The 22,213-nt window shown below is 42.0% G+C and overlaps 1 protein-coding gene across 1 annotated transcript in view; it reads left to right on the forward strand.

Moving 5' to 3' along the window:
• The first annotated feature begins 3,064 nt into the window (after positions 1-3,064).
• LOC121447137 (serine/threonine-protein kinase 25) overlaps positions 3,065-22,213 on the forward strand; it is a 36,739-nt gene continuing 17,590 nt past the window's right edge. The window contains exon 1 of the mRNA XM_041650215.1: positions 3,065-3,193. The gene's annotated coding sequence lies outside the window, so the exon portion shown is untranslated. The remainder of the gene's footprint in view (positions 3,194-22,213) is intronic.

Raw genomic sequence — 22,213 nt, forward strand, 5'->3', positions numbered from 1 at the left:
CTTCAATAAATTTGGACACTGTGGAAAGACACAGACATGTTCATCTATGTTTCTGACACAGAACGTTTAGGGCAACCCTCTAACGCGTGGTCCTCAACCTCTGGGTTGCAATCTTTGGGGAGGGGATCAAATGACGCATTCACAGGGGTTGCGTGTCAGATATGACAGTTATGAATAGCAACAAAGATAGTTTTATGGCTGGGAGTCACCACGCCATGAGGAACTGTGCACTAAAGGATCACAGCATTGGGAAGGTTGAGAACCACTGCTCTAACAAGTGTCCCAGATTGAGTTCCGTGGCATCAAGAGCCGGCATTGCTGTTAGCTCCTCCTGGGTATTCTGATCACCCACATGCTACAGACTCTCTGTTGGAGGAAGCCAGCTGCCGGCCTAGATACATCCTTTTACAAAACGGGGATGACTCCCCATGAAACCTTGTCTTTCTGTCACATATAGGACAAAAAGCTGTTTGATTTATTTATTGATTAAGATAGAGAACAAAGCCCTATTATCTAAAAGAAATTCAATGTTTTATATGCCCCCCTCCCCCCATCAGGGCTTATCCAAGGCTCCTCACTGATGCCTGCAGTAACCGAGGGGAGATTCGCCAGGGAAAATTGGTGAGCTTCAGTCTTCAAGAGCAGGCATCCCTGGAACGAGGCCTGTCCTCCCTCAGGAGGTCAGGGCATCTTGGCTACACCCATTTCTCTCTGCGCAGGACAAAGACTTGATTTCTTAGAACTGTGCTGAGGATAGTTTTCTCAGCATGCATTTCCCACAGCAGTGCCAGAAACTGGTCCCTCTACAAAACTCTGTCTTTTATATGGGGTCTCTTTGAAGAGGACGGTTTATTTGCCTGGGGGAAATGTATTGTTCCCAGGACTAACGCTGTCAAATGAGCTTGGCTGTATGTCTGTACTCATTTCCCCTGGGCCTGTGGACTGTCTTTATTTTATCACTGTTGTTGAAAAGTCAAATATATTTCTGGGCATGGTGGTGTATGTCTTTAATCCCAATACTCAGGAGGCAGAGACAGGTGGATCCCTGAGTTTGAGGCCAGCCTGATATACAGAGTGAGTTCCAGGACAGCCAGAGATATACAGAGAAACTCTGTTTCAAGAAAACAAAACAAAACAAAAACTGACAAAAAATAAAGGAAAAAGGGAAGAAAGGTCAAATAAAGTTGATTTGGAGGTGATTCACAGGTCTATTTATGAGACTGATGTCATGTCCGTCAGGGAGCTTTTAAAGGTTTCTATTAAGGTCCAGAACAGACTGATAAAATAAACATGGAGCAAAATTTGGTTTTAGGATTAAAAAAAAGTCTTTATTTACCATACATATACTATCACTAAATTTATCTTTTGTAGTATCTTGAAACTTTAGGAAAACAAACATTATCATAAATTTTATTACATTTGTGTGTGTAAATATATGTGTATGTGTGTGTATGTATGTGTGTATGTGTGTATATATTTGTGTGTGTATGTGTATGTATGTGTGTATATATTTGTGTGTGTAAATATGTGTATGTATGTATGCGTGTGTGTATATGTATGTATGTATGTGAGTGTGTATGTGTGTGTGGTGAGTATGTGTATATTTATGTATGTGTGTGAGTGTGTGTATATATATGTGTATGTGTGTGTATATGTATGTATGTGTGTATGTATATGTGTGTATATATTTGTGTGTGTATGTATATGAGTGTGTATTATATGTGTGTATATATTTGTGTGTGTATGTGTGTGAGTGTGTATGTATATGTGTGTATATATATTTGTGTGTGTATGTATGTGTGTATATGTGTGTGAGTGTGTGTATATGTATGTATGTGTGTATGTATATGTGTGTATATATTTGTGTGTGTATGTATATGAGTGTGTATTATATGTGTGTGTATATATATTTGTGTGTGTATGTGTGTGAGTGTGTGTGTATATATTTGTGTGTGTATGTATGTGTGTATATGTGTGTGAGTGTGTATGTGTGTGTAGGTCAGAGGACAACTTTCAGGATCTGGTTGCCTTCTACTCTGAGGCTCCTAGGGATTGAAGTCAGATTGTCAAGTGCTCTACCCACTTAGCAGTCTGCCAGCCCAGCATTATCTTCATGGACAATTTTGTTTTAATTTTTTTTTTTTGAGGGAGACTGTGTAGACCAGGTTGATTTTAAACTTGCTGTGATTCTCTTACACCTCTCTAGTGTAGAGATTACAGCATGTACGCCATGCATAGCTTTTTACAGGTGGTTTGGGCTTTATCAGCTGTGTTACAGCTTCTTGGCATGCAGCCAACAGGAAACACAAGTAACTATCAAGGTGCCAGGGGTTTCCCCCCTTCTTTTAGTTCCTTGTTTTTTGTTTTACTTTAATGTTTATTTCATTTTTTTAGATTTTATGTGTGTGGGGGATGGGGTATGTACACGTGAGTCAGATGCCAGAGGAGCCCAGGGGTGGTGGATCCCTTGGAGCTGGAGCTAGAGGCAATTGTGAGCGTTGGACTTGGGTTCTGGGAGTTGAACTCAGGTCCTCGGCAAAAGCAGTACTCCCTCTTAACTACTTCGCCATCTCTCCAGCCCTCTCTTGGTTCTCCCTGGTTTAAGAAAGCTTTCTACCAGCTGAGTTACATCTCCAGGCCCTGACCCAAGCACACCTTTTCTTGAGACAGGCAATCCTCCTGCCTCAGCTTTCTGAGGACTGGGACTCTAGAAACTTGCCACCAAACTTGGCTTTCCAGTCTTTTTAATCTTGATTTGGTTGGTGTGATGGCTGTTCTTCGTTGTGAACTTGACTACACATGGAATTAACATACCCCTACACTGGTGCATGTCTGTGAGGGATTTTTGCTTAGTTTGAAGTGGGATGATCCACTTCTAATCTGGATCTTTGAGATAGGAAGACACACCTTTAATCTAGATCATTTGAGCTGGGAAAACCCACCTCTACTCTGGGCCACACCTTCTGCTGGAAGCCTATATAAGGACAAGGAAGAAGGAAGCTTGCTCTTTGCCTGCTGCTCTTGCTTTGCTAGCAAGTGTCTGTTCCTTCACCGCCATTAGAGCTGACTTCTTCAGGGTTCCAGCATGTACAGAAGATGAGCCGAGACACCAGCCTTGTGGACTGAACAACTGCCGGATTCTTGGACTTCCCATCCACAGCCCGCTACTGTTGGATTAGCTGGACTGTGACCTGTAAGTCATTCTAATAAATCCCACATATATATATATGTGTGTGTGTGTGTGTGTGTGTGTGTGTGTGTGTGTAGATAGATAGATAGATAGATAGATAGATAGATTCTATAGGTTCTGTTACCCTAGAGGAATCTAATACAGCAAGCTATCTGTACACTTTCTATGAGAAATGTCTGCTTAAATTCTTTGCCCATTTTGAATTTTAGTTTAACACATCATTGCCGGGTCGCATTTCTCTGTCTATTCAGGGTCTTAAACTTTTTCAGGTGTATAATTTGCAAACATTTTCTCCCATTCTGTGGGTTCTCTTTTCTCTTTTTGTATGTGTATGTGGGTGTGGCTCTCGCTCTCTCTCTGTTTTGTTTTCTATGTGTGCCTGTCTGTAGGCGGATGCATCTGTACACATATCCATGAGTACAGTCACCCATGTAGGCATATCTAGAGGCCAGAGATTCTTCAATTGATTCTCCGCTTCCTTTCAAGAATATTTATTATTATTTATGTATATAGGTGTATATATAGGTGTATCTCTGTGTGTGTGGGTATATGCCACATGGGGGGGGAGGGGTGCTCCTGGAGACCAGAAGAGTGTGTTAGGTCCTCTGGAGCTGTTGTTGGGGGGCGGGCAGTAATCAGTCGCCTGACACAGCTGCCAGGAACTGAAGAACAGGAAGCACTCTCAACTGCTGAGCTATCTCTCCAGCCCCTCCCCATCATGGCGGGAGACAGGATCTCTAATTGACCCTGGACATTGTGGTTTCAGCAAGACTGGCTAGCCAGTGAGCCCCAGGGATCTCCCTGTCTCTGCCAGCCAGCACTGGAGTTACGTATTTTGTTTTCACGTGAGGGCTGAGTGTCTGGACTCAGGTCCTTATGCTGGCCAAGCACACACTTCACCCAGCGGGCCACCGCCCAGCCTTCTTTGTGTGTGTGTGCTTGTTTTGGTTTGGTTTTGGGGTGTATGTGTGTGTGTTCAGGTGTGAGGTCAGGTATGTGTGTTGTGTTCCATGGCATGTTTGGAGGTCCGAGGACTCAGTCTTCACCATCCACCTTGTTTGAGAGGGCGTCCTTCATTGTTCCTCACGGCACATATAAGGCTACCCGGTCTGGGGGCTTCTCCTGTCTCCACAACTCATGTTGCTGGAGCACTGGAATTACCTATACCCAGCTCAGCTCACGTTCTGGGGCTGGGAACACAGGTGCTCACCCTTGCATGGCGACTACTTTACCCAGCCCCCTCTGTGTGTGTTCCTTAGAGGTTTATTTTTATTTATGTGTATGAGTGCTTTACCCACACATACATGGGTCGTGTACCATGTGAGCGCCTGGTACCTGAGCAAAGACAGTTATGAGCCACCTTGGGTTCTAGTCACCAAACCCAGGTCCTCTGCAAGAGCAAGCAGCCTGTGTAGACCAGTCTGGCCTTGAACTCACTACGTAGGCCAGGCTGGCCTTGAACTTAAGTTGTATACCAGGCTGGCCTCTGTCCCAAGTGCAAGGATTATTCCTCTTTGGGTGTTTTGAGAGTGGGTCTTGTGATTTGTAGCCCTGGCTGACTTGGAACTTGCATGGATTCTTCCAACTTTACTCTTGCTTAGGACACTCATTTACATAAGTTTTGAAGTGACTTGTTTCCATCTTATCAGCTTGTTCTGCCCGGAACTACCAGAGAACAAACACGGTGAGCTTGCAGCTGGCACAGGGACACATTCCTGTGTGTCTTCTGGGGGCCGATCGCTGGCATTTTCTGTGAGGAAAAGGGGAAATCTGGAATCTTGTCCACTCTTACCTAGTGGGAACCTTTGCTTTAAGTTTTCTGTTGTTGCTCCTAGTCAGAATCTCACTAAATTGTCCTGGCTGGCCTGGAATCTGCTTTTTCTACCAGCGTAGCCTCAGACTTGAGGCCGCCGCTTGCTCATGTGTAACAGTGAACTCACAGCGCCGTGCGTCTGTGTCAGAAGTTCTTGTCTTCCAGACACACACACACACTCAGATCTAGGGGCTAAATGGAGTCTGAAACTAGAGTCACAGAATATTTTAAAGATGCGTTAGACAAGAAAAAACAGTTTCAAAATGGAAAGCCAGGTTTAGGCGGTGGTCTGGACATTGCTGCCGACTCAGATAAGCTCTGGCTATAAGGAAGTCTTAAACACCCTGGCAGCTTCTGCCATGGCTCAGGATAATAACAAACCCTCCTCCCAAGTATGAGAGAGTCAAATGAACTGCAATGCGGAAACACTGAGAACCCGACCACTGTAAATGCTGTCTCAGGGGCAAAGAGACCCCACCTCCTGGGAGTGAGGGCAGGGATGTTAGTTCTATGGAGGGCAGTGGCCCCTCTAACATTTCAGATGTTTTGCACGCATTGACTCAGTGAGTCCCTTCCAGGAAATGTCCCTGTGCTCTCCTGTGTTATCATCACAGGGGTCACGGTACAGCAAAGGTCAGGACACACCCCGAGCTCATCACAGAGATGCAATCCATCCATAGATATTGGCCTAGATTTAGAATCCTGTCTGTTGTCAGGAAGATCAGGCAGGTGTCCTATGCGAGATGTTCTGCGCGTGCTGTGCAGTGGGGGAGGGCATGGGATGCCTTTGTGTGCACTTCTATGTGTGCCTGGGAGTCTTCAAAGGCCCCTGGGGCTGGTAACAGCTGCTTCTCTGGGAGAAAAATCAGATAGGAAGGGTGGGAAAGCGACTCAATTCCAGAGTCAATGAGTCTTCTCTCCTTCCTTCCTTCCTTCCTTCCTTCCTTCCTTTCTTCCTTCCTCTCTCCCTCCCTCCCTACCTCCTTCCTTCCTTTCTTCCTTCCTTCTTTCTTTTCTTTCTTTCTTTCTTTTTTTTTATTCTGAGACCCAATGCTTATTTTAATAAAAATTTTGTTTGGAGGTTTTACATTTCTCATGTGAATTAATCTTAATCCTATGCCCCATGGGTGGCCCAGTTCTGGGGAGCAAGTGCCCAGCTTTCCTCAGTGTGTGGGAGCCTGAGTGTCAGGCCTTTCTCCTGTCCTGTTTGGGTTCCAGGAGGGAGAGCAGGTGGACTCTCATGCCTGGGCTTCTCCTCTCTACTCTTACCTCAGGGGTTACAAGGGAATAACAGAGATGGGGAGAGAGGATAAAGCTATCGGTCAAAAGAGACTAGAGCCATTGTGACGGCTATTCTTGGTTGTGAACTTGACTACATCTGGAATTAATTAAAACCCCAAAATGGAGGGGCACACCTGTGAGGGATTTTTGCTTAATTTGAAATGGGAAGATCCACTTTCATCTGGATCATTGAGGTAGGAAGACACACCTTTGGTTATTTGAACTGGGAAAACCCACCTCTGCTCCAGACTGCACCTTCTGCTGAAGCCTATATAAAGACAAGGAAGAAGGAAGCTTTTACTCTTTTCCTGGTTGCCCTTGCCTTGCTAGCAAGTCCATTCCTTCACTGGCATTTAGAGTCTACTTCTTCAGGATTCCAGCATCTACTGAAGACCAGCCGAGATGTCCAGTCTCGTAGACTGAGCAACTATTGCGTTCTTGAACCTTCTGTTCATAGCCAGCCATTGTTAGATTAGCTGGACCACTGCCTGGTCATTCTAATAAATTGTATAAATCCCATAGATATAGTGTTGATATATATTATATACCTATTATATATATAATATATATAATTTTTTTTAGACAAAGTTTATTTGTATAGCTCAGGCTGATCGGAGGTCTGACTGTCTCTGCCTCCTGAGTGGGGATTAAAGGTGTGTGCCACCACTGTCTGAGCTTCACAACAGACACATGTGTCACCCCTTCTAAAGGTGAGGGTACTAAGAAGGAAAGAAATGAGGTGGTCTGTGCTGCCTGAGGGGTCTGCAGTTCCCATGCTGCCCTAGCAAAAACTCCAAGGACATATTTCACAGAAATAGAAAAAATAGTTCTAAGTTTCATATGGAGTCACAAAGGATCTCAAGTAGCTACGGACATCTGGAAAAGGCAAACAGCTGAAGCAGGACTGGATGGCATACACATGTCATCATCCCTAGAGGAGACATGGAGGCAAAGAGAATCATGGCTTCAAGGCCAGCCTGGGCTAAATAGGGAGACAGTGTTTCAAAAAGTATGGGTATCCTGAATTCTATCCCTAGCACTGGCAAAAAATACAAACCAGATGGAAGGGGCTGAAGAGAGAGCTCAGTGTTTAAGAGCACTCATTAGTTTTTTATATGACCTGGGTTCCATTCCCAGAACCCACATGATGGCTTGCACCATGCATAACCCCAGTTCCAAGGTATCTGACACCCTCTTCTGACCTCCATGGGCACCAGACATACACATAATGGTACACATACATACGTCTAAGTCAAACACTCATGCACATAAAATAAAGAAATATACAAAAAAAAAGAAAGTTGGAGACATCTTGGGGCCACATTTCAAAACTATAGTAATCAAAACAGTAGGATATTGGAGTAAAAACAGACATACAGGCAAATGGAACAGAAGAAGGTCCAGGGGGATAAAACCTACAAATACATGGTTTCTGTGGTTTGAATGTTTATCCCCTTCCAAACTCATGCCGGAGTTTAATAACCATTGCAACAACCTTGAGAGATAAGACCCTCAAGCAGCACCTGGGCTGTGGGGGTTCCAGCCTCACGAATGGACTAATGCCAAGGGAACGACACCCGGCTGTCTTGCTTCTGTCTCCTTGTCCTCCCATTGTGGAAAAATGCAGTAGGGAAACCTCATCATACGCCAGCATATTGATCTTGGCCCTTTCAACCTTCAGATATGGGAGAAAGAAATATCTTTCTTACAAGCTACACAGCTTTGAATGTTTGGTTATAGTAGACCTGACTACAGACAGACTCAGGCAGCCGTCAGTCTTCAACAAAGCTCGCGGGAATACACAGAAGGGAAAGACGGTATCACCAACATGCAGTGCTGAGAAAATGGATGGCCACATACAAAAGAAGCTGTATCCTTGCCAGATACGAGGCACAGAAACCAACACCAAATAGACCCACGATTTACACACCTGATCTAGAAACCACAGGACTCCTAGAAGTGCAGAGGGAAGTCTCCTTGCCTTTGGTCATGGTAATGATTTTTCTGAATGTCATTCTAAAAGCAAAAACACAAATGGGACCTGGGTTAAATCCCCAGCGATGCATAAAGCAGGCTTGCAGGCTTGATAGTGCAAGTCTTATAATTATAACACCCAGGAAACAGAGACAGGATTATCAGAAATTCGTGTGTGTGTGTGTGTGTGTGTAGTTTGTGCATAGCGGGGGGGAAATGATCATAATAAAGAAGAGGGGCCAGGCGGTGGTGGCACACGCCTTTAATCCCAGCACTCGGGAGGCAGAGGCAGGCGGATCTCTAAGTTTGAGGCCAGCCTGGTCTACAAGAGCTAGTTCCAGGACAGGCACCAAAGCTACAGAGAAACCTTGTCTCATTAGAAAAAAAAAAAAAAAGGAAGAGGGAGCCCAAGATTGTGAAGTGGAAAAATATAGATCCAAGCATGTATACTATACAGGAGAGGGGGTGTGAGAGGGAGAGATCCCATAAGTAACCTGACATCACTGATGGTTGGGGTTAGAGGTCATCAGCAGAGGTCTTGCTTATCACTCTCACGGCTCTGGGTCCCATCTCAGCACCGCTGTGCTGCTCCGGCTATTTCTGATGAGATTATTTTTCCCTTGTAGATCGCAGTTTCTATCTGGCTGTTACACTGCCTGATACGATCTCTTTATCCCTGGGGTTGTGCAGTTTCGTTGGGTTGCTGTAGAAGGAGGTTGTTTTTTATTTATGCTGTTGACCTGTGAAGGGCACTTTTAAGAGCCTTTGTGCCTTTCTTCAAGTCTGGAAGGTCTTAGTTGGTATATTTTCAGACAGTATCAGGACCAGGAAGTCATGCCGGGTGAAGACTAGGTGGAAAGCATTGCAATGTGAGCCTGGAGTCTCAAAAACTCCCTGTGGGGTGTGTGTGTGCGTGCGTGTGTGTGTGTGTGCATGTATGTGTGTGCATGTGCACATGTATGCCTATGTGTGTGTTCTATGTGGTTGCATGCGTGTGCATGTGCATGCTTACACACTTGCGTGCAGAGGGCAGAGGTTGACATTGAGTGTCATCTTCAGTCCCCTTCACCTTATCTTTTGAGACAAATTCTCTCAGTGAATCTGGAGCTTGTCAACTTGGCCAGCTGCCTGTCCTGCTCCCCTCTTCCCAGAGCTGGGATTACAGAAGTGCTCCATCTTTCTTGGCTTCTATGTGGGTTCTGGAGATCTGAACTCAGGTCCATGTGCTTGCCTGACAAGTGCTTTGCCAACTGAGCCATTTTTCCCACCCTCAAAAATTATTTATCCATCAAAGAAAACCTCCTAGTACCTTGTCTCCCGCCCCTGAGCCCCCAGCTGTGGTGGAGGCACAGTTTACACTGCCGTATTTGCTCTTGGTGGACTATAACTAAGGGGTCCTTAGACATTTGGTGGCCGTAAAACCTCAGTGAGGATTCCCTGGCTCTGCTCCTCCTGCTAGGTTATATTTCCTGTTTTCCTTTTACAGTTAAGACTGGGAAATTCCTCACACTCTGTTCTAAAACCACAAGTAAATATTTCTTGTCTAGCTGTAGTGTAATTCTAAGCATTGAAAGTCACCTTATAAACTGGTGTGCTATGTTGTGGGATAATCTTTTTGTACACTGTGAAGATGTGTCTCTGCTAAGGCACCTTCTGATTGGTTTAATAAAGAGCTGAATGACCCATAGTGAGGCAGGAGAGGATAGACGGGACTTCCGGAAACAGATAAAAAACTCTGGGAAGAAGAGAGGTAGGTTTTGCCAGAGAGACCCAGAACAAGTCGGAGGTATAGTGTGGAGGAGAAGAAAAAAGTCATGTGACAGACACAGATTAGTATGAATGGTTTAATTAAAAAGTGTTAGCTGGGAACAAGCCTAAGCTAAGACCAAGGTTTCAGAATGAATAAGAAGCCTCCATGTCATTATTTGGGAGCTAGTGGTCCAAAGCGACACTGGCTACAGTGCTTGCACCTTTAATCCCAGCTCTTGGGAAGCAGAGGCAATTGTAACTCTGAATTTGAGGCTTGTCTACATAGTGAGCTCCAGCTCAGGGACACAAAATGAGACCCTATGAAAAGGAAGAACGAAAGAGAGAAAGAGGGACAGAGAGACAGAGAAAGAAAGAGAAGGAAGAAAGGAAAGGAAGGAAGGAAAAGAGAAAGAGAATCACATTTAACATTTTATTGTTATTGCTAAGACATCATTTGTTGCGGAACTGGGATAAGTACAAGAAACGTCCTCACCATAACAAAGCATATTTGCTAGAGAAGACTTTCTTTTCAGAATCACCTTCAGAGCAGAGGCTGTGTTTACCTATCTTGTGAGGTTCCCTCTCCAATACTGCAGCAAGTGCCAAACGTCCCATCCCTCATGTTCTCACAATGTAACTGAGATTTGGGCGGAATCCCTAAGATCTCACACTCCTGCCTCCAGGAAGGATTTTGATGCTTTCTCCCATTTACTTGGGTTTAGTGTGTGACTGACAGAGAGGTTGCATTTCTTCTGATTATAAGTCAATGAAAAGTATTCTGCCTTATTCTGTAGAATGTCAATCCTTGGAAACCCTTGCTCTGGCCTGAACTGTGTGCCCCCACCTCATCTGATGAAGCCCTGTGTGGTGGTTTGAAAGAAAATGGCTCATAGGTACTATTAGGAGATGTGGCCTTTTTTTTTTTTTTTTGGTTTTTCGAGACAGGGTTTCTCTGTGGTTTTGGAGCCTGTCCTGGAACTAGCTCTGTAGACCAGGCTAGTCTTGAACTCACAGAGATCCACCTGCCTCTGCCTCCCAAGTGCTGGGATTAAAGGCGTGCTCCACCACCGTGGCCGGCCTCGTTGGAGTGGACGTGGCCTTATTGGAGTGGGTGTGTCACTGGGAGCAGGCTTCAAGGTTTCACAAGCTCAAGCTGGACCCAGTGTCTCTCTCTGCGAGCTGCCTGCGGATCCAGATGTAGAACTCTCAGCTATCTCTCCGACACCGTGTGCCCCTGCGTGCGGGCATGCTTCTAGCCATGATGATAATGGACTAAACTTCAGGACTGTAAGGCAGCCCCAGGTATGGTTGCCTTTATAAGAGTTTCTGTGCTGATAGTGTCTCTTCACAGCAATAGAAACCCCCTGAGTCTCAAAGAGACTATATTTGGAAAGGGAGTCTCCAAGAGGTGAAGCTAAATAAGGTCACAGTGTGGAGACAGTGATAGGATTTAGGATTTTTTTTTTTTTGAGACAGGGTTTCTCTCTGTAGCCTTGGCTATACTGGAACTCACTCTGTAGGCCAGGCTGGCCTCAAATTCACAGAGATCCTACCTCTGCCTTCCAAACTCTGGGATTAAAGGCCTATGCCACCACCTCCAGGCCGTGATAGGATGTCTTAAGGAGAATTGCCAGGTCCCACCCTCTTTCAGTCCTGAGAGCAGTGAGCAGGCAGTGGTATGCAGCCCACCTGGCCAGGAGCTGAACTAGCTACCGTCTTCATTTTGGGCTTCCCGACTTCCAGAACTGTGGGGAATAGATTTTGTTTTGTTAAGGTGATCAGGCTTTGGTATATATATTGTTATAATCTCTGAGCTGACACAAACAATCTTCGTATTCCTCCTGCCCAACCCATGGTGAGGAGTATGTAGAGTTCAGAACCAGGCAATGGATCCCCTGGAGTTGGAGTTACAATCTGTTGTGAGCTGCCCATGTAACTGTCAGCTAGAAACCAACCTGGTGCTGGAAATCAAGCTCAGGTCCTTTGCAAGAGCAGTAGGTGCTCTTAACTGCTGAGCCAACTCAAGTCCTCTGTCTATCTATCTATCTATCTATCTATCTATCTATCTATCATTTATTGTTGTAGGATATTCAAACATACTGTGAACCCTGAGTTTACATTTGTGTTAATTAAATAAAATCAACCTTGGGTCAGGAGGCAGAGCCAGCAAGTAGATGACAGAAAGTAGTCACAGAGAGTCAGAGGGAGTCCGGAAGATGGATAGAGATGCACAGGAAGGAGTAGAGAGGAACTTTATGTGTGGCGGTTTTTTTTTTTTTGGTTTGGCGGAGCAGAAGGATACACTCTGAGACATCAGTGTTTTCACCCCAGCCTCTGATTCCTGAGTCTTATTGTTAAATAGAATGATAAAGGTTTAGTTAAAAACTGTATTTGGTGGCAGTGGCAGGAGGTGAATCTGGTGGGATATAAAAGTCCCACTGTTTCATTGCCTGAGAAGTAGTCCAGTAACTGCAGAACTACAATTATTGGTTGAGAGAGCTGTAACTGCTGTGGCTGTGGAAAAACATCAATTTATTTATGTGATTATTCTTTTTATTTTTCCTATTTATTTTCTGAGAGGCAGAAGCAGGAGGATCTCTGTGAGTTTAACACCAGCCTGGTCTACAGAGCAAGTTCCAAGACAACCAATAATATACCCCCACCCCAAAATAAAATAAATAAATAGAGAAGGAAGGAAGGAAAGAAAGAAAGAAAGAAAGAAGAAAAGAAAATATCTCCACCAGCTCTGACTATAGATAGCCTGTAGGGAAATTTTCTTAATTAGTGATTGATATGAGAGGGCCCAGCCCATTTTGGGTGGAGCCATCTCTGAACTGGGATAAGAAGGAAGGCTGAGCAAGCCACAAGGAACAAGCCAGTAAGCAGCACACCTCCATGGCTTCTGCATCACCTCCTGCTTCTGTGTTCCTGCTCTGTTTGAGTTCCTGTCCTTTCTTTTGATGATGAACAGTGATATGGAAGTGTGAGTGAAAACAACTCTTTCCTTACTACACAGCAGCAACAACCCTAACGTCAGTACCGGGGTAGCGGGGAGTTGTTACGACAGACCTGACCATTGCTTGGGGATGATTGTGAGAGGACTTTGGAACTTTGGGCGGGAAAACCACTGAGTGTTCATACCTTGGTGAGCTGTTCTGCAGGAGCTTGGCCGATAACGATATGGACAGCAACACAGATAATGGAGCTGTAGTTTTTATCTAAGTTGTTCTATTACCAATAAAGACTAAGGAGTCAGATATTGGAGTGGAAACTTGATAGATCAAAGAAACAGTGGAGGAGTGGCCAGCTGACCTTCTCTCCACATTTCCCAGATCAAAAAGAGGCAACTCCCCTACACCTCAAATCTCGAAGTCCCTCCCTACTCCTTCCTATCAGTATTCTGGGTCCTCCATATTCTCTATGGCTACTTTTTGTTAACTAGTGACTGTCTCTGCCTCCTAATTCAAGGTTAACTGTATTAACACTATCTTGGGGTGTTACAGTTTGTTCAAATGTCCCACAACATTTCTCCTTTTTTGTCTAATTAAAAGAAAAGCTTTTAACTCTGACACAGTAAAACTATACAATAAATCAATAAGCAGATATTGTCTAAATAAAAAGGAAATGTTTTATCTCTAACACAGGAAAACTATATATAATAAGAACAATTATCAGATAAGATTATATTCATAATGTCAAGTTCATTTGTATTTGGCAAATTCAGAGAAAATATTCTATTATCTATCCTATCTTGATGAATCCAAAGTTTTATACCTAAACCACTTTCTATCATAGCTTCTATTACTATCCTAAAATATCCTTTTAGGTCTTAAAACATTTTCTTAAATGAACAACTTAAGCTTTTATGTCTCTCAGCCTTATATACTTTACATTTCTTTTGTAAATTTCTTTTCTAAATTTTGTAACAAAAAAGTGATGTCATTATCTAGTCTTCAACCCCATCAGAAACCAAAGAAGGATAAAATATTACCTGAGTAAATAGGAAGTGTGCATAAACAACTTCCAAAACTATAAAAAGACAGAGACAGCTGACTGCCTAGATAGTCACCCAAGATTCCTCTGCAACATTGGGACATCCATCTTCAGCTTACAGGCCTAGAATAGCTGACAGACTTTTCTGTGAAGCAGGAATTTTGAAGGACTGTCTGACCTTGTCTTGGCAAAAGTTCAGCAGTCAATTTCTGTGTGTCCTGCTTATACAATTTTGATAGCATATGATCAGCAGTCAAGAAAAGGAAGTTTCTTGCTCAGTGGCTAACCTTACCACAATGCAAGCAAACTCCATATGGAGGTTCTTTGATGCCCATCATCCTTTTTCTTTTTGAAGTTGATTAGTGCTGTTAGGAACAGATATATCTCACTATCATGAAAAAGCTTATGTTATTAAAACATCTTAAATGCCATATTTTGTAGGTCTCTGAAATGTTTGAAGACCACCTATATACCTAAAATATATTTGTATAACCTTGAAAATATATCTAACATGACTACAAGTTTGATTGTTATAAATGACTAATTATGCACCTGCATTTCTTAATTATCATAAACAGTTTGTAATAATAGCTTTCAAGGACTAGAACTTTATATTATAATTTTAAATGAGTTGGTTAGGTAAAATAACTTATAGTATGTTGTAACAAAGATAACTATAAATTTGTATATACCAAATATACAAAAACCCATACCAATATTAAAACTAGTAGTTGTTTTTAGTTTAAAGGTAGATTCAATAATCAACCCTTTATTCTGTCATTCCTATATTCCCTTTTATATGCTTTTTTATATACTTTTCAGAAAGAGATTCCTGAGTGTAACCTCCTTTGCTTTGATTCATCCCTGGCCATGATCAATAACAACTTGCAATTGGTCCTCCCTAAATAATGACAAACATCCATAACTCATCAAATGACCAAGACCACCTACCCCAACTCTCGGGTGTTGTAATAGGAGCGGCAGGCTACGTTCCTGGCACCTGGCTGCCCACACTGCTAGCTTTATACCCAAAATAATTACACGGAAACGGTATTCTTTTAAACACTGCTTGGCCCATTAACTCTAGCCCTTACAGGCTAATTCTCATATCCTGATCAACCCATCTCTAATAATCTGTGTAACATAGTCTTACCGGGAAAGATTCAGCATGTCTGACCTGGCAGCTTACTTCATGGCATCTGCCCGGGAGAGGGGAGCATGGCCTCTGAGCTCACTTCCTCTTCCTCCCAGCATTCTGTTCTGTTTACTCCTCCCACCTATGTTTTAACCTATGAGGCCAAGCAGTTTCTTTATTTTTTAACCAATGACCTTCCTCCATCACTCGGGAATGTGGGTGTCATGTTCTTAAAATTACTTCCTGTTGTCTGGGGAGGCAATAGCATCTTTAGGGGACCCTGAGAAAATTGGGATAATGGTCAAGTCCTGGCAGAACTAGCTGTATCATTTGTTGTTCAGTCTCTGTGTGATGGGAAAGTAGAGGATTTATTTGAAGTCCTGGATGGAGTAGTTTATGAGGCTAGACCATCTTAGCTAACCACTTTGAAGTTGTCCTGAGCAGTTTGTAGTTCAAAGATATCTTTGGGTGGTGTTTGTCAGCTCGGTGCCATTACTACAATTGAGGTGGATTTGTCATTGAAGGACTTCTTGGAGAAGTCAAAGGTCACTACCAGAAATGGTCACGGCTCACTGCAGAAAAATTTTTAACATTTTAAATGTCATATGCAGCAGATCTCCAAGATGTTAAAGTTCCACAATCTGTGAGATATTTCTGGGGTATACAAACTTAGTTCCTAGGTATCTGCTTTAGACTTAAGTCTGAAATCACATACAGGAAGCCTAGATAAAGCTTATTTCTAAAATTAGTTAGTGCCCCATATGACCATTAATATCACAACAGAAAGTTTATATATGTATATGTATGTGTGTGTTAGTCTTAGAAATTTTGAAATAATATTTATACCTTAAGAAAAGTTTTAAAGAATCAAATGGAAACTAAAGGATAAGGGATTAGTGGCAATAGAATAGTGCCATAATTTTAGTTTTCTTCTGTCCCGTACCAGGTGACTCTTCTGACATGAGACAGAGATTTTGGATTTTCCTTTTACAAGCATGCCTGGGTTTAGAGATGAGATCTCCACCTTTCAACTACAAAGCCAGTTTTAATCTTTAATTGAATTGGGACCAGAAAAAGACATTTGCCTTTTATGTCTGTAGAGAGTAGCAGAAACAAATATTTGGAAAGATTTATGAAATTTTATCCTGTTGTAAATGAAGTATACCCATTAGACCAATTTTATTCTTCTTGGGATGTTATTATCTGTATGTTTCATCCTTCTGCTTCAGATGTCTCATTTGTTCAGTGGCCTTCAGACTCCTTAGTTCAATGCTTTTATTTTCCTGGAAAGACAAAAACAAATCCCTGCCCTGACCTAATTTTGAGGGGGTTCCCCTTTGGGGGAAGGTGGTTCATATCTTTGTTAAGACGAATGTTTTTGCCAACAGATATAGTATTATATTTTAATAATAAAAATTATTTTTTTAATACCTGACCTAATGAAAGGCATTTATTAGTTTTATAAGTTAGTGTAGGTAGACTTTTCTGTCCCACCAACCTGCTCCCAAATAACCACACAGAGACTTTTGATTAATTATAAATGCTCAGCTGATAGTTTAGGCTTGTTACTAACTAGCTCTTTCAACTTAAATTAATCCATATTTCTTATCTATATTCTGCCACATGATGGTACCTTTTTTCAGCATGGCATGTTCATCTCATGCTTCTTATGTGTCTGGCTTGCAACTCTGCCCTCTTTCTTCCCAGTGTTCTCTCACTCGATATCTCTTTCTGCCTAGCTATTGGCTGGTTGGCTCTTTCTTAAACCAATGAGAACAAAACATTGTCATAGTGTACAAAAGGGTTATTCCACAGCAGATTAGTTTAGATTGAATGATCAAGTTGTTTGATGAATTATCACCTCTCCTAATCAAGTAATCTCTGCTGTTTGAGTCTGATATTTACTAATTTTGAAGGTATCCGTGACTTTTATTTTCCTGTGGAAACAAAGGAAAAAAACCTCTTTGCCAATGTAACACATATCCTGGTTTTCATTCTGAGGTTAACATATCTTTAAAATACATAGGCTTATTTAAAGTTAATAACGCTTTATATAATTTTTCTCTGGGGGTCTTTATTACCCCTTTCTGTTTTTTTTTAAGATTTATCCATTTTTTTTTTGAGATTTCTTTTTAATAACAAATACAGGAGAATTCCAAGGACTGGTCAATTCAATATGTTGAGCATTTAGCTGTTCCTGTACTAGCTGTTCTAATTTTTCTGATGTCAAAGGCCATTGTTCCACCCACACAGGTCTGTCAGTCATTTTAAAGGTAGGACTGTTGATCCTTTGAAAGACCAACAGCGGTTGTGCCCTGCTAATGTACAACCTGAATAATCTGTGATTGTTTTTGATAATACATTTTAATATTTCTCTCAGAAGCTTTATTTTGTGGTTTGTTTCTGAGATTGGAGGAATGCTAACCTGTGCTTTTCATTGCTGTAACAAATCGCATTCCCATAAATTCATTGGCCTGTTAGCCACATATGGTTTTAATTTCCCTATCTGTTCATCTGACCCTATACACTCTACCCATCTTGTACTTTGTTTTACCTGATATAAAATTCCAATCCCTAGAAGCTAAATATTTACCTACTAAAGGGGCCAGTCTGGATGCCAAGATTTTGGTGAAATTATTGTTACATCTGCTCCTGTGTCTATCCATTTATTCATATTTTTAGTTTTGATTTTTGATCATTTATAGAAGGTCTCCTAAATATTTGTTTTCTGGTCTCTCCTGAACTTTTGGTTATATTTATAGAAGTTGTTCTGTCTTTGTCATCTCCAGAGTGGCATGGTTTTTAACAACAGGTATTAAGTTTGTTAATTGCACTGTGGATGAGTTTCTCCAATGCTGACAGGGAATAATTGAACCAAATTTGATAGTGGGGCCTGTGGGAGGCTCCCCAAGGCATTTCCCAAATGGCAAAGAGTTACCTTGCCTGTCTCTTGTTGATCTGTTTTCATTAGTCCAATGCTGGCCTTTGCCACACCTTCTGCATACTCCAAAAGATAGGGTCTTCTATTTGGATTATGTCTAGAAAAAAAACCTTGTTTACAGGAACTCCCTGACTACAAAAACTTTTCAGATGACCTTGCTCACCACAATTAAAACACCTAACATTTTGATTTTTCTTAAAATTTTTGGAAATCACTTTTCCCAGCTAAGTGTCATCATAAGCATGAGATCCAACATCAGTTGTATTTCTAGTTCATTCATCTACTTGCCTTTAAAGACCTAATCACCCTTTCTGAATTAGCATTTTCAAAATCAAAGATTCAATTAATATTTATCTGACTTTTGGATATAATAATGTTCTATTCATAACTGAAGTCAACCTTGTCCCAAGTATTAAAAGCTGGTAGACACCATAGTGGTGGTGTAGGAGGTCCTTCTGTTTATGTGTTACTTTCATTGGTTAATGAATAAAGAAACTGCCTTGGCTTTTTTTTTTTTTTTTTTTTTGGTTTTTCGAGACAGGGTTTCTCTGTGGTTTTGGAGCCTGTCCTGGAACTAGCTCTTGTAGACCAGGCTGGCCTCGAACTCACAGAGATCCGCCTGCCTCTGCCTCCCGAGTGTTGGGATTAAAGGTGTGCGCCACCACCGCCCGGCTGCCTTGGCCTTTTGATAGGGCAGAACTTAGGTAGGCAGGGAAAACAGAGCAGAATTCTGGGAGGAAGAAGAGAGAGTCAGAGAGAAGCCATGGATCCTCTGCCTGAGATGGATGCCAGTTAGAATCTCCAATAAGCCACTGCCATGTGGTGATAGACGGATTAATGGAGACGGGTTAAACTAATATGTAAGAGCTAGCCAATAAGAAGTTAGAGCTAATGGCCAAGCAGTAATTTAATTAATACAATTTCTGTGTGGTTATTTCGGGGCTAAGCTAGCGGGGCGGCCAGGACAAACAAGCGGGACCTCTCCATACAACACCATAGAACCATGGTGGGATCATCAAGTCCAAACAGTCTTTGCAAATCAGCATATTGGCCTTTGCTCAGGAAATGATCTTGGGAAATATCAGTACCTCTAGCAGCCTTGTCCCATTCTTCTATGGCCCTAGCTTCCTCTTTTCACCATGTTCTCCATTGTAACTGAAGACCAGCCTCTAATATTGCTATATCTAAATCTTTCCAGTCTTGGGGGATAATTCGGTTCGGTGAATTTTACATCTGCTTCACAAAGGGTGAATGCATATCATATGAAATAACCACTTCCTTAAATATCCTCAAATCTAATACTTCTATAGGATTCAATTTAACTTATGACCTTGGGGGTGCCTGTGATCTGCTGGTTATTCTTGTATTGTAACTGGATTAACTAAGTTTGCTTTTCTAATAACCGTGGGCCTCCCCTCTTCAGTTTTGCTATGCAGTGGGGTGGTAGGTTCTGTTCTAAATTCCTGTCTTTGTCTGAATATTTTTTTTTATTTTCGTTAGTAGGTCTTTCGAAACTTGTATCTTATTGATAGTAAGTGTTTCTAAGGCTTGTTTCTTATCAGTCAAATTTTCATATTTGACACTATTAGCAAATAACTTTTTTGTTGTTGTTTTTAGTTTTGGTGTTCAGGCTGGAGAGATGGCTCAGTGGGTTAAGAGCATTGCCTGCTCATCCGAAGATCCTGATTCAATTCCTGGCAACCACACGGTGGCTCACAACTGTCTGTACCCTTAATTCCAGGGGATCTGACATCTTCTTCTGACCTCCTCCAGTACCAGGCACACTCCTGATGCTCATACACACATGCAATTAAAAAAAAAAGTTTAGTTTTGGTGTTCATGTTGGGTTTTCAAGACATGGTTTTGCTTTGTAGCCTTGGCTATCCTTGAACTCACTTTGAGACCATACTAGCCTCAAACTCAGAAATCTGCCTGCCTCTGCCTCCCATGAGATTAAAGGCATGTGCCACCACATTTGGCTTCAATCCACTTTTTAAAGGATAAATTATGAATTACCAAATGATAGTAGTTATAATCAACATCACATCAATCTCAGCTAAGTTGGTTATCTCTTCATTGTAGGCGGAGGCTGTTCATTTGTTTCCCAACTGCTCTGACTCAAATAATCACACAGAAACTGTATTACAACACTAGTTGGCCAATAGCTTAGGCATATTCCTGGCTAACTCTTATATCTTAAATTAATCCATTTCTGTTAATATATGTATCACTATGAAGCTGTGGCCTACCAGAAAGGTTTTCCAATGTCTTTCTTTTTTGGCAGTTACATGGCGTCTCCTTGATTCCGCCTACTTTCTCTCTCTCTCTCTCTTCCTCGCTCGCTCTCTCTTTATGTCTCTGTTCAGATTTCCTGCCTGTCTTTGCTCTGCTAAGTCATTGGCCCAAACAATTTTATTCATTAACCAATAAAGGCAGTACATATACAGAAGGACATCCCACATCATCTCCCGTTTTCTGTCTAAATGAAAAGTAAGGTTTGAACTTTAGCATAATAAAATTACAAATACAAAACAGTTAGCAAGCAATAATTACAGTTACAATATCTAGTCCATTTACATTTGGCAAATTAAGAAAACTATTATCTATCCTATCTTTGTGAGTCTAAAATTTTATATCTGATTTATCTTTTATCATAACTAAGGAAAACTATAACTATCTGACTTTAACTCTTTAAAGAGCCTGGAAAGATATAATATTACTCAAGTAAACAGGAAAGTGCATTGAAAGCAACTTACACAGGTCTAGAACTGACAAAAACATCTTGCTGCCTGGACGGTCACCCAAAGTTTTTTTGTAATATTGGAGCACCCATCTCCAGCCTACAGGCCCATAGTATCTAACAGACTTTTTCATGAAGCAGTAAATTTAAAAGACTTAATTGCCTATATTGGCAGAGTTCATCAGTTGTTTTCTTCTGTGTCCTGAAGAATGTCTGTCAGTTTCTATTGTGAAGAAGAAACCCTCAAGGCCCCACATTGAGCCCCATTTTGTAAATAAAGATGGCTTTTTTGTTCCCTTACTGTTCAGACCTGAGTAATCACACAGAAACTATATTAATTACATAACGGTTTGGCCAATAGCTTAGGTGTCTTTCTATCTAGCTCTTATATCTTAAATTAACCCATTTCTATTAATCTGTGTATCACCACAAGGCTGTGGTGTGTTCTAGCATCTTTCTCCTTCAGCAGTTACATGGCATCTTCTTGACTCCACCTATTCTCTCAATATAGCTCTGTTCAGATTTCCCACCTGGTTTTGCTCTGCTAAGCCATTGGCTGAAACAGCTTTATTCATCAACCAATAAAAGCAACACATATACAAAAGGACATCCCACATCACTTCACCTATTTTTCTCCTTCTTCAAGTCTTCCATACTTGCACTATTCAGAATCCTAGCTCCCTCTATTGTGATATTTCCCATTCTTAATATGGGAAATATTTTTCTTTTTTGATATACCCTAACTCGCACATTAAGAATTTCCCAGATGGCTCACCAAATCCACTGACTTTTAGTTTGTCCACATCAGCAGTGAGGGTGAAGGTGGTGTCAGGATGCCAGGGGGCACAGTTGGGGAGTGGTACCCAGGCAGATGCTGGCTCAATTGGTGCTGAGGGTATGGGGGAAAGGGGTACAGCAAGCTAGGGCACAGTGGGAGCCAAGGTCATGGCAGGTGTCAGAGCTGCCTGGCTGACAGAGCCTGTGGTTGGTGGCTGTAGCAGGACCAAGTGGGAACGGAGTGTCCTGTGTGCCCATGTGGAGGATTAGCAGCAGCAGAAGCCTGAGCAGGTTCTGTAGGTGGGTACATGTGACTTTGGCCCAGGGAGTGGACACAGGGGAACTACAGCAAAAGAAGGTGTGGGTGGTGGTGATGGGAGAAACCATCCAAAGAGTCCAAGGAGTGACTGCAGCAGTGTGTGTGTGTGTGTGTGTGTCTGCTTATGTGTGTGTATGTGTATGTATGTGTGTGTGAGTGAGTGGTGGCTTCAGAAGCATCCACATGATGTTGTGCCACATGTTGGGTGCCAAATGTTTTTATCTAAGTTACTCTATTACTAACAAGGACTTGGGAGTCAGATATTGGTATATCTGATATATATCTTTGATATATACCTGAT

Source organism: Microtus oregoni, unplaced genomic scaffold (assembly GCF_018167655.1).
Source record: "Microtus oregoni isolate MIOR12 unplaced genomic scaffold, Mior012 000004F_ref0000308, whole genome shotgun sequence".
Classification (NCBI taxonomy): Eukaryota; Metazoa; Chordata; class Mammalia; order Rodentia; family Cricetidae; genus Microtus; species Microtus oregoni.